We start from the raw sequence: 12,416 nt of genomic DNA, 5'->3' as shown, positions 1-12,416 counted from the left end.
TATTATGTGTTCAGCTCAATATTTATGCAAAAAACTAAAGACAAGAACGTTCGTATAAGGGTCTTCCAATTCGACGACCAGCAGACGGAGGACAATAAATATACAGTTCAAGACTAGAATGTCCCTTAAATGAATTGTAGAAGGCAACAGCCAGTAGACAGGTACTATATGTTCAGACGGTCATTAAATACACAGTTTTAGTCTAGAGTGTCCATATTATGTATTGTATAAGGCGATAACAGGTAAACAGAGGTCGTTAGATTTACAGTTCTAGACCATAATATCCCTTTAATGTATTGTATAAGGCGACAACCAGCAGGCGGAGATCACTTTTTGTTCGGCTGAGGTATAGTAAGTCCTTATTAGGGCGACAACCAATAGGCGGTGGTCATTGTTCAGCTGAGGTCTCGTATGTCCTTATTATGTGCCTATTAGGGCGACAACCAGTAGGCGGAGGTCATTGTTCAGCTGAGGTCTCGTATGTCCTTATTATGTGCCTATTAGGGCGACAACCAATAGGCGGAGGTCATTGTTCAGCTGAGGTCTCGTATGTCCTTATTATGTGCCTATTAGGGCGACAACCAATAGGCGGAGGTCATTGTTCAGCTGAGGTCTTGTATGTCCTTATTATGTGCCTATTAGGACGACAACCAATAGGCGGAGGTCATTGTTCAGCCGAGGTCTCGTATGTCCTTATTATGTGCCTATTAGGACGACAACCAGTAGGCGGAGGTCATTGTTCAGCCGAGGTCTCGTATGCCCATATTCTGAGCCTATTAGGACGAAAAACAGTAGGCGGAGGTCATTGTTCAGCCGAGGTCTCGTATGCCCATATTCTGAGCCTATTAGGACGACAACCAGTAGGCGGAGGTCATTGTTCGGACAACAACCAGTAGGCGGAGGTCATTGTTCAGCCGAGGTCTCGTATGCCCATATTCTGAGCCTATTAGGGCGACAACCAGTAGGCGGAGGTCATTGTTCGGACAACAATCAATAGGCGGAGGTCATTGTTAAGCCGAGGTCTCGTATGTCCTTATTATGGGCCTATTAGGACGAAAACCAGTAGGCGGAGGTCATTGTTCAGCCGAGGTCTCGTATGCCCATATTTTGAGCCTATTAGGACGAAAACCAGTAGACGGAGGTCATTGTAAAATTAGTTCAAGACTTTAGCTTCCGTATAAGAGTCTTCCCATGCGAGAACCAGTAGACGGAGGTCATTCAATTTATAGTTTTAGCTTAGAATGTCGCTATAATGTATGTATAAGGCGATAACCAGAAAACGGATGTCATTATGTGTTCAGTTAAAGACTATAACGTCCGTATTAGGGTCTTTCAAGGCGACAACCAGTAAACGGAGGTAACATTATACTCAGCTGAAGTCTAGTATGTTCCTGTGTCTTTTATGGCGACAACCAGTAGACGGAGGTTATTATGTGTTCAGCTCAAGACAAGAACGTTCCAATAAGAGTCTTACAATTCGACGATCAGTAGACGGAGGACAATAAATATACAGTTCAAGACTAGAATGTCCCTTTAATGAATTGTAGTAGACGACAGCCAGTAGACAGGTACATGTGCTATATGTTCAGCCGAGGTCTAGTATGTCCCTATTATGTGCCTATTTTGGCGACACCCGTTAGACGGAGGTCATTAAATACACAGTTTTAGTCTAGAGTGTCCATATTATGTATTGTATAAGGCGATAACAGGTAAACAGAGGTCGTTAGATTTACAGATATAGACTATAATATCTCTTAAATGTATTGTATAAGGCGGCAACCAGTTGGCGGAGGTCACAATATGTTCAGCGGAGGTCTGGTATGTCCTTATTGTAAAATTATGTCTCCTATGGCTTCAACCTGCAGGTGTATGTCACTTTATGATCAGCTCAGGTCTGGTATTTCCCTTAAATGTACCTATTTGGGGGATACAGTAGACGGATGTAATTATTTGTTCAGTTCGAAACTAAATCGTCCGCATTAATTTCTTCTCAGGCGATAGCCAAAAGACTGACGTCATTACATATACAAAGACTAGAATGTCTCTATTATGCTTTCTATAAGGCGACAAGCAGTTGTCAGGTCTAGATAGGCTCATCTTTGACTCGATATCTAAGATGTTTTCCGAGGACATGTGTTCTTACAATGTGGTAATAGGGTGTGATTTCAATAATGTATGGCATTATTCTATTAAAATTTTGTCCGTCTGTCCATCATAACTGTAGTATTATCATCACTTCATACCCCTTAAAAGGGCCTTATTATTTTCGTTTAAATGATGCTGTTCATGGGTCCGTACATATAATACCTTTTTAATGTAATGAAATGGTGTATACCTTAACTCCAAGTAGGGAGGCTAAATGTTTCCCTAATATTGCTTTTTTGGTGACAACCAAGAAGCAATCGTGAACCTTAAATTTTATGCAACTGGCCAAGTTATGAAATACAATTGCAAATGGTAGAAAATTATTGGTTTTATACATAATATTTATACAATCATGTATCAAGTTATAACATATATGATGGGCTGTGGATGGCAACACGAGACAGAGGAAGATAGAGGGAGAAAAATAGATGAACGAATAGAAATAGATAAAACAGACACACTAAGAGGGAAAACAGAGGAATAGAGCATACACCTCCAGTTAGAGAGGTAGAAAAAGCATGCATATGCACAGGCAAAGAAACACGAAGAGAAATATTGAGGTAGAAGAAGCATGCACACACACTGATTTAGAGGGAGATAACACACGCACGTACGCACACTCACACACAGATAAAAAGAGGCAGATAACATACAAATGCATAAAACGTAGACAAAGAACACACACACGCACGTACGCAAGCACGCGCGCGCACGCACGCACGCACGCACGCACGCACGCGCACACACACACACACACACTGTTGTGGTAAACAATGAAAGTACCTGTTTCCTTGTTTGCCTTCAATACTGGTTCTATGTGTAGTTAAACATTGTTCTTTAACTTATTGTTTATTGTTATATAAACCATGCAAACATGTAGCAACAAATGGACAATTTAAGAAAAAATCAAATTTCATTTGCCATTCATACATTTCAAAAATGTATTTATTTTGTCTTTCCTCATTGACATTTTTACCTATTTTTCGGCATGAAATTTGATTTTCGAGTACATCGAAGAGGGACAGCGGTAGGATTTTAGCGAGAATGAAATGTGGAACCCTCATTGCTGAATGAATAGCACTCGCTGATGTGTTGATTTTTTCTGCTATGGATGAGTCATTTTCGTTCAGACTTGCGACCATCCCATTCTTGTGTTGGCTGCTGCTTCACCTTGTCTAGACACAAAGACGCTCTCGAGCCGTTACGTCCTGTTGAGTTGTGTGTCTGGCACAGCTGACAAAACATAACCGTTCCTCAGTGTGGTGTATCAGCCATTCAGGATCGAACCCAAACTTGTCGGAATGGTCGAATTTGCGTCGTTTTGTCGGTGGTCCCTGGATCGTCGCTGGAGGTTTTCTGGTCGTCGCTGGAAGTGCCCCGATTGCCGGTGGAGGCGCCCGGGTCTACCGTGGGAGTGCCCCGGTCGTAACTAGAGATGCACCGATCGTCGCTGGGGGTGCACCGGTCGTCACTGGAGGTACCCCGGTCGTCAATGGATGTGCCACGAACATCGCAGGAGGTGACCCATTCGTCAGTGGGAATGCCTTGGTCGACGCTCGGTAGATACTGTAGATGATGGGGACGTCACATTCTTTTTACTCAGAAGCTTTGGTTAATTTTTCCAAAAAATGAAAAAATGGAATTTGTTTTGGTGGCGATTGCTCAAGGGCGGCAATGCTCGTCTTGGCAGAAGAAATTGCAAGGTTTTCAGAAAGATCAAATCTTTCTTGTGACAAAGAGTAATTAAGATTCTTACTCGTGACAATTTGTGATATTCTTTCTCTTTTTGACTATTTGTGGTTTGTCGTTTGTTTTTTCTAGCACATCCTAATAGTTCTAGCTATATACGATATACGTTTTTGCTTTTGAGTCACATTGCTAGCTCCTGCTGCATCGCACACGCCGTACAAACTGTCACGCAGAAAGAATAGTCTTTCTATGAATAGAACGATACCTTCAGACTTTCTAAAGATATATGTTTATGGACAGAATATCTGGAGCATTTGCTGTAACGAGCCAGACCATATAAGGCACTCTAGTGTTATGACAAACTATTTCAACAATGTCTCTTAATTTGAAAAACGTACACTCAATTATCACCTAATTTCATGTCCTAAAATTAGAAGGGGTGTCTTTTGTGACAGTTGGAGTTCCTGTTTGACAATAAAATAACAGACAAATATTGACAATCGGCCCATAGCACTCTTGTTGATGTTTATACTGATGGAAATGAAAATAAAAATAAAGTTCAACATATCGAAATCATACTTTTTAAAACTAAAACTCAGAGACACCCTTTTATCATATCAGATACATCAGTTATGAATATCTTGGTAGCGTACAGTACTACAGGTACCTCCAGGTACAACAACCCAGCAGTATCAATATGTGCAGATAATTATGATATGGTTAGATAAATTCATTGACACAAACTATCTGGACTTGGCAAGAAGAAATTAATATGACACAATGCATTGGGTACATGTTAGATATAATTATAAAATATATAACGTTGAACTGCAGATTAAAATTGTGTTTGCCTCTTAGATCAATGTCGTCTGTACCAACCAGATTCGCTGGAACCATCCAGTTATGCTTCAGTACTGACATCGAGGAGGAAACGGATTCAAACTGGTTCGACAACCCTGCTATCCAGAAATGTTTGCCATGGCAACTACTCAGAAAGGTTCAGTTTCAGTTTTATTCAAAAACTAGGTCCATATGGGCATCAATTTTAAAAACAAAATACATAATCAACAAACATAAATTTGCATGAACACATGGTTGCACAAATACATTGTATTTGTTAATTAAGAAAACAACATTTACATTATGAAATTATATTTTACCGTACTATAATGGATAAGGAAGGTGGGATTATAGTACAACTTGCATTATTTATTTTTCTCAGAAAAAATAAGAAGGATTTAAGGGTCATTGTTTTGAAAAAGTTGTTGTAAATTTATAGGATTCGGCCTTCCAAGAAAAAGAGGCACATAATATGAACATTCACATATATAATGTAATTCATCACCGAACGCATGTGTAGGACACAGCTGACCGATTATGTTAACCCTTTCAATATTATTTAATCTACCTTTCTCAATTGGAATATTGTGAGTACATCTATTACGCTGGCCCTCATGGGCACTGGAGCTTGTTATCATCCCTGTTACAGAGAAGCTTGCAAAATAGTGGGTTTATCTTCATGGGCTTTTCTTTAGATTTTCGCTTTCATGGTAGATCGGGGTATAAAAGAATGCTTTGTTCATTACTGGTCCTTCGGGGCTTTTATGATCCAAGTTATCATGAAGCTTACAAAACAGTGGGTTTTCTTTATTTTTTTATTTTTCTTTGGGTTATGGCTATCATGGTAGAGCGACAATATAACAAGGCTTTGTTTATTGCTTTCCCTCACTATATTTACTAAGAGCTTGTCATGATCCCTGTTACACTGAAGCTTGCAAAAGTGTTGAGTTTGATAAGGCTTTGCCTTGGGGTATTTCGCAATCGGGGTAGACAGGGTACTAAACTGACGGAGCATCTTTTCAGCTGGTCCAAATGATCAATGCGATCTTGTTGTGATCTTGCATTTCAAAACAATATGTTATGTTTAAATGGCTTGACTTAATTTTTTGTGCCAGGCTAGAACATATTTACACTGCCGAAAGTCTGGGGCTTGCAGCAGACCGGTATGCAACAACTTTATGTCGTTAAGGCTAAATGTCACATTGCCAGCCGAGAAGAGCTTTGTATTAGAGCTTACAAATACCATCTCTCCCAGAGAAGCTAAAAAAAACACATTTTGACTTGGGTAATTTTGTGGATGGTTGGATGAGGCCAAACAAACTTGGGTATTTATCAATTGTTGACTCTGTTTGCTATGTGAATTAATAACGTTCATCTCTATTATAATCAGGTATGGAAGAATTTCATTCGATCATGTTGGCTAAGTTAATTAAAAAACAACTCATCATAATTCCCATTAAAGTACATAAACATGATTTAATCCACCATTATTTCTTAATTTCATGGTAACCAAATTTGTCTGCAAGAAAATGCCAAAAACCTTGAAAAATGTGGGGGGTGGGGGGGAACTTGTTTGTTTATTTGTTGACATTCTCGATTTAGAATTGTATTTTTTTATGTCCATTGCTTCCAACCCTCCACCACATTTCTATTCAATGGTTTTCCTTTGAGACTTCAGCTTTAACATCAAAATAGGAATTTGAGGATGAAGTCATCATTAATATTTATTCATGTTGGTAGTGCAAAACCCTTGATATTTATTATGATCAGATTTTTATTTCTCCGTTTTTGAGAAGAAATATTTCTCTCTTCGAACATTTTATTCATTTATGAGGTGGGGAATAGAAATTAAGTGGTTTGGAACAAGTTAGCGGCTATTTTCTGTTTCAAGGAAATTTGATAATTAATATAACAACAAACTCTGATGTTCAGATTATATCGGTTAACTCTATAAGCAGGCAAAAATGTGGGTTTGATTAATGTACAAAGCTTGGCTTTAAATACCTTTTAATTTTACCACTGCATTTGTTGCAGACTTTGCATTCAGTAACTATTTTAGTGCATTTGATTTAGTATTTCTAAGAAATTGCTAGAACGAAAAGAAATTCACGATATTTCACGGCATAAAAAAACCCATTCCATTAGGAAACAAGATTTCTCAGTAACCCATAGTCTAAAGCCATATTCATAAAGTTATCTTCTGTGGAAAATGGTTAATATTGTTGTTATGGTAACTTACTGCTGTTTTGTTTGTCTTACAGAAACATGCTGACATCGAAAATGCATCAAACCTGCTGTGCAATGGGACATTGAAAAACAATAAAGGCAGCGTAAGTTAAACATTTTTTATTATATCTTTTTCCAATGATTCATAGAGATTTATTAGTGAAATAAAAAGGATATTTCTCTATTTCAAACTGATATTTTTCCCTGTTTTGAACATAAGCCTCACTTCCAAATCAAATTTCAGTACGCAAGGGGCTGGTTCACATTTTCAATTACGTCATTTCCGAAATGACATAACGTTCTCTTACAATTCGGCACTCCTTTCTAAAAAACTAAAATTAACAGTCATTTTATCCTTTTAAAGCATATAATAAACAGAAGAATTTTTTTTTCTCAGTGTAGAATTTCATTAAATTTAACAAATTTGAGAGTGTGCGAGTCCCTATCTCTATTTCAACATGTTGATGCACATATGAACCGAGCACCTGTCAGAAAAAAATGTTAAAGGTGTTTTAAGTCATCAGTGATAAGTTTGTAAAATTGTTGGCGGTAAGTCCTAAAAATCCATTTAAGCATAACTTTCTATATATAAATCTATATATAAAAGGGAGTTTCCTAATTGTCACCGTGTATGACCGTTTATGTTTGCTCGAAAAGTTCTACAATACAATAAAACTAACCCAATTTTCCTGTTGCCATTTTTGAAAATAGATTCTGTCTGGATTCATAGACAAATAATTATAACCAGAGCAATCCTCTTCTAAAGTGACATTATAAATAACCTTTTCATGAACGTATTTGGTCAGATGTGTTATTGAATGACTTGCAGTAGTATTTTCAGTACTGTAAAGGTGATAATGAACACAGTCAAATTAACTGTTTGTTGAACTTATAATAACTCAAATAGTATTAACTTCATTGTCACTGTTATTATTAGAGATATTTGTTCTTTTCCTTTTGTTCTTTTATGAAAGAACTGTTATTCATGGTATAAATAAATTCGTAGTTCAAATGGAAAGTTTTAACTTTTTGGAAAAAAGAAGACTAGTCTCTGGCCGTATTCAATGAGCAACTTAGATTGAACTTAAATCTAAGATTAGAAACTAAGAGTTTTGATTGGCCTGTATATTTAGCTGACCGATAGGCTGAATGGAATTACTGAGGCATGTCTTAGGATAAAGATAAGATCAGTATTGAATACTGGCCGAAGGGTCAAATATTAATATTATATCATCATTACCGGTAATTCAAAAAAAGTTTTGACATTTTTTTAAAAAAAAAAATTGTCTCAGAATAAGCTTCATTTGGCATCAGTGCCTTCAAATGAGTCATATAAACAATTCTCTATAGAACAGAACTCCATTGTTTGGAAAATTGTAGAAAATTTATTTTTCACAAGCGTTAGTAACGCTTTAAGCCATAAAGCATCAACTTTCAAACTTAATTATGAATAGCTGTGTTCTGATCTTTTGTCAGCAGTCTTATATTACTGGGTACAATACGTTTGCACAACAACTGGCCCATTTGAAGACAAAATTTAAAAAAATAGGTCAATCTGTGAGAGTGCAGGTTTAATATTACTTACTTATATATTGCTTTTGAATTCACAGAAGCTTCAACTATTCCTGTTCGACACAATACTCGTACTCACGCGGCTGGTAACGCAGGGGGGATATCAGCGGTTCCAGGTTTACCGAGACCCAATCCCCATTAGCGACCTTGTTGAGGATCTCAAGGATGGAGAGGTCAAAATGGGCTCATTCCGATCAGCATTCTCATCTTCTCAGACTTGTAAGTGTGACCATGGTTTATAGGGGGGTTGGTGGAAATGTTGGTGTTTTCTGAGAGGTGCAACATACTGGTACATAAAGATTTATAAATGTATGCAAAATATGTTGTAATCATGCAGGGGTTTTGTTTGAAAACAGCAGGATAATTGCTGAAAAATGGTCGGTATATGGGTGAGGTTTCAAAGGGGCAGTTAACAGTGTTGCTCGTTGGTGGGCCAGCACTTACTGACTGGGTTGTTGCACGGTAAACATTTTTTTTAAAATTGGCTGATTTTAAACTGAACATGTAAAAACTAGACCATATGAAATCATTTGAAATTCAAGCCAATGTTTATCAGATTTTTTCATGTTGTACCATCTGGGCCCAGATTGAATGAAATATATCAAGTGTAAAATTGAAATTTGATGATAGGAAAAGTAGTTACAGTATATGTTTTTGTTAGATTTAGTGTACATTTTACACCACCGTATGCCTTAGGAAAAACATGTGAACATGTTTTTTTGTGACAATGTTGAAATGTTTTTCAACTAATACTTTCCTCACAATGATTTTGTTTTTTATAACATTTTTTGGCTCATCTTGTCGGAAAATTTGTAGAACCCGGGGAGAAAAATCCCAGGTGCGATTAGAACAAAGGAGAGTTTTTTATTCAGTAGTGCTTCACAGTTGCAAATCCCTCATAGGATAGAAATGGCGGCTTGGATTCCTGTTGAAACGCCCCCGAATATTTTCCACATGTGTGGTTAACTACTGTGTTCTATTGCGAAGCAGATATTACTTTAAATGCATGCATATATTTATAACAATATATTCATACGGTTAAGTTAGTATTTACTGTCTATATATATTGACGTCCAGTTTTCATGTGTTTTTTTAACTTTTTTTACGCTGTGGCCAGTATATGTATTTGTATCGTTAGGTTAGAGATTGTTTCATGGTAAACTAGTATGTGATGTGTAGTTTAGAGTAAAATAACCATACATGCAGAGGTTTAAATTGGGGATTTCCCCACTTACTAAAAAATGAAGGATTTTCCCTCCTTAATTTAAAGAATGGTTGTTTCTCTACTCTATTTAAAAAAAACGGGGATTTTTCAAAAATATGCAGAAGGGGGCATTATCAATTAAATCATTATATATGTTTTAATATTAAAAGACCTTTTACATGCATATAACAATGGACAGGTGTGTCGTCAGCACTTTATGTACACCTCGAGGCTCATGGATAAAAATTCTTTGAAAGAAAATTGTACATTTATATTAAGAAGAGCTGAGGACCCTAATCTTGAATGAAAATTTCAATTCTGAAAAGAGATGTTATAACTTATGATTCATGTCAAAAACATTTTAAGTTTATCAATTGGTATGAGGGTGTTTTTTCACACAAAATTTGAACAATTTTTTAAAAAAATACTTGAATCTGGTAATCACACATCCTTAGATAGACACTGTGCATCTAATATTTTCTTTTTCCTTTTTTGCGCAACAGGGCAAAAAAATGGTGTAAAATGTAATAGGATTTCTTGTTTGTGTTTCATATAATTATGTTCTAATGTTTAACAATGTTTGATTTGGTGCTTTTATTGTATTAGTTATATACATGTATGTGTATATCAGATGACTTATGTCAGCTCTATTGCTTTTATCACCAGAAGATTTAGGGGTGGGTGGGGGGATGCACCTGGCGCGGTCCCCCCTTAATTTGTCCCAAGGTTACTTTTTAGGTCAATACTGGAGAGAAAGAAGTAATAAAATTGCCAAAGTGCCAGATTTCAATTGTTAGAATTTTCTTCAGGTATTACCCCAAAACTCCCTTGCCAACGTTACACGCCATACGAGTTTCAGTTTTGAGGATGGGTTGCATGTCAAAAGGTTGCACCCTTAAGTTACGCCCCCTCTAACATCAATTCCTTTCATGTGCCCCTGTTTGTTAAATTTTAAAATGAAACAATATAAAATACCGCCATAGAAAATGAGTTATTTGTCTATATTTTATATTGTTTCACATTAAAAAAACTTGTAAAAACAATGAAATGTTGAAATAGTGCTTACAGTAGTCATATTGATATACCATGTAGATCCATTTATTTTTTATATGTATTATTTTATAGGTGTACCTTTTTATTGTAATTTTTTATATTATTGTCAAAATATGTGATTACAGGAAGCGAATTTAGTCAAGTTCTTGAGATTATACAGCTGTGAGTGTATCATTTTAATCCTGAGGGTTGTGGGTGACGTAACTGTTATGGCATTGTATTATAGCCAAGCGTTAGTTATAGAACGGTTATGCCCATTTCCATTAAACATATTTTTGACAGTAATATAAGAACCATATACATTATTATGTATAACTTTATAGTCATTTTGTTGCAATGAATTTGTGTGTGTTTATACTGGCATCTTTTTATTCTTTCTTTCTATCCTAATTTCTGTCCTTAACCAGGAAATGTCTTATCTACTAGTATATGATTTTAATGACTTATTCGATTTTGTTTTCAAGGCTTTTTAAATCTAGACATTTTAATCTCTACACATTTGTCAAAGCATTCTGTGTTTATGATCAACTTATAATTCCTTATATGAACTGTATAGAGGCCTTGAGGTTTTTGTATTTGGTAAATATTTCAAAATGAATGGGGTGTATCAAGCGGAAAATATAACTATTTTGAATTTGTCATTTTCAGAAAATTGTTTTTGGATCATGCAAAACTGCAGTCATTTTTGTATGTTTGTGGCTTAGATACATGTCTTACTATGGGCACAGCCACTTTATTTCACATTTTTAAACACTGAAAAGTTTGAAATCATAATTGTTTTCAATTTTCTTCCTTGTATCATTTTAGGATAACAACTCTTTCTGTTTGTTAAAGGTCTGATTAATATTTTATACATGTCTGTGCGGTATTCATAAAACACCTTAAAGGCGTAAAACATTGATTGATGCTAAAAAGAAACATATTTATTTTGATGCATAATTATCTTTCACTCATCAAAGCAAAAAAAAAAACAACAGTGTATGATTAGTGTACAGTTAAAAAAATATTAGCCTTCATAAATTTGGTTTTCTATTAATAGCTACATGTCCTCAGATTCACCAGCTTAATGTGCAGAAATCCCTTGAACCATCATGCACGCTTGATTAATTTATGGTCTTGTGCTAGCTGAAAATGTCCCAATGTAATATTTCAGCGCCTTTTTCAAAGAGTTCATTTTCTACACCCTATTTTTTTAAATTTTTGTCATCAATATAAAATTACTTTTTTCGAGTTCTTGATTATGAATTGTTTTTAACAATACCATATTTTACCAATTTATCTGGTACATGTTTATTATGATATTAATATAAATCATATCAACATAATTGATAATCAGCTTTGTTCATTTTAAACTGTTTTATATTAACCACTCTGTAAGGAATTCTTGACCATACTTTAGAGAAATAGTTGGTAAAATACTGAAAATTTATCGCCAGTGTCTGTCAAAATAAAGAAATTCGTAGTAAGATTTGTGTAGTAGAAATTTGGCTTATACAAAAATTCATCACCTTAGTGCAATAACTCAATAACTGCATATAGAAATAGAAGCAGATATTGAGTTCTTGCACTAAGGTGACAAAAAATAGCTTTTGTTTGGTCTTTTTAATTTTTATAAAACGTAGACAAGCGTTTAGCTGATGAACCCTATTTTGACAACACTGATTTCTCATTTTGTCTAGTTTCATGT

The sequence above is a fragment of the Mya arenaria genome, chromosome 14, assembly GCF_026914265.1.
Source record: "Mya arenaria isolate MELC-2E11 chromosome 14, ASM2691426v1".
Taxonomy (NCBI): domain Eukaryota; kingdom Metazoa; phylum Mollusca; class Bivalvia; order Myida; family Myidae; genus Mya; species Mya arenaria.
The sequence above is the reverse complement of the archived record's forward strand: the minus strand, read 5'-3'. Positions refer to the sequence as shown.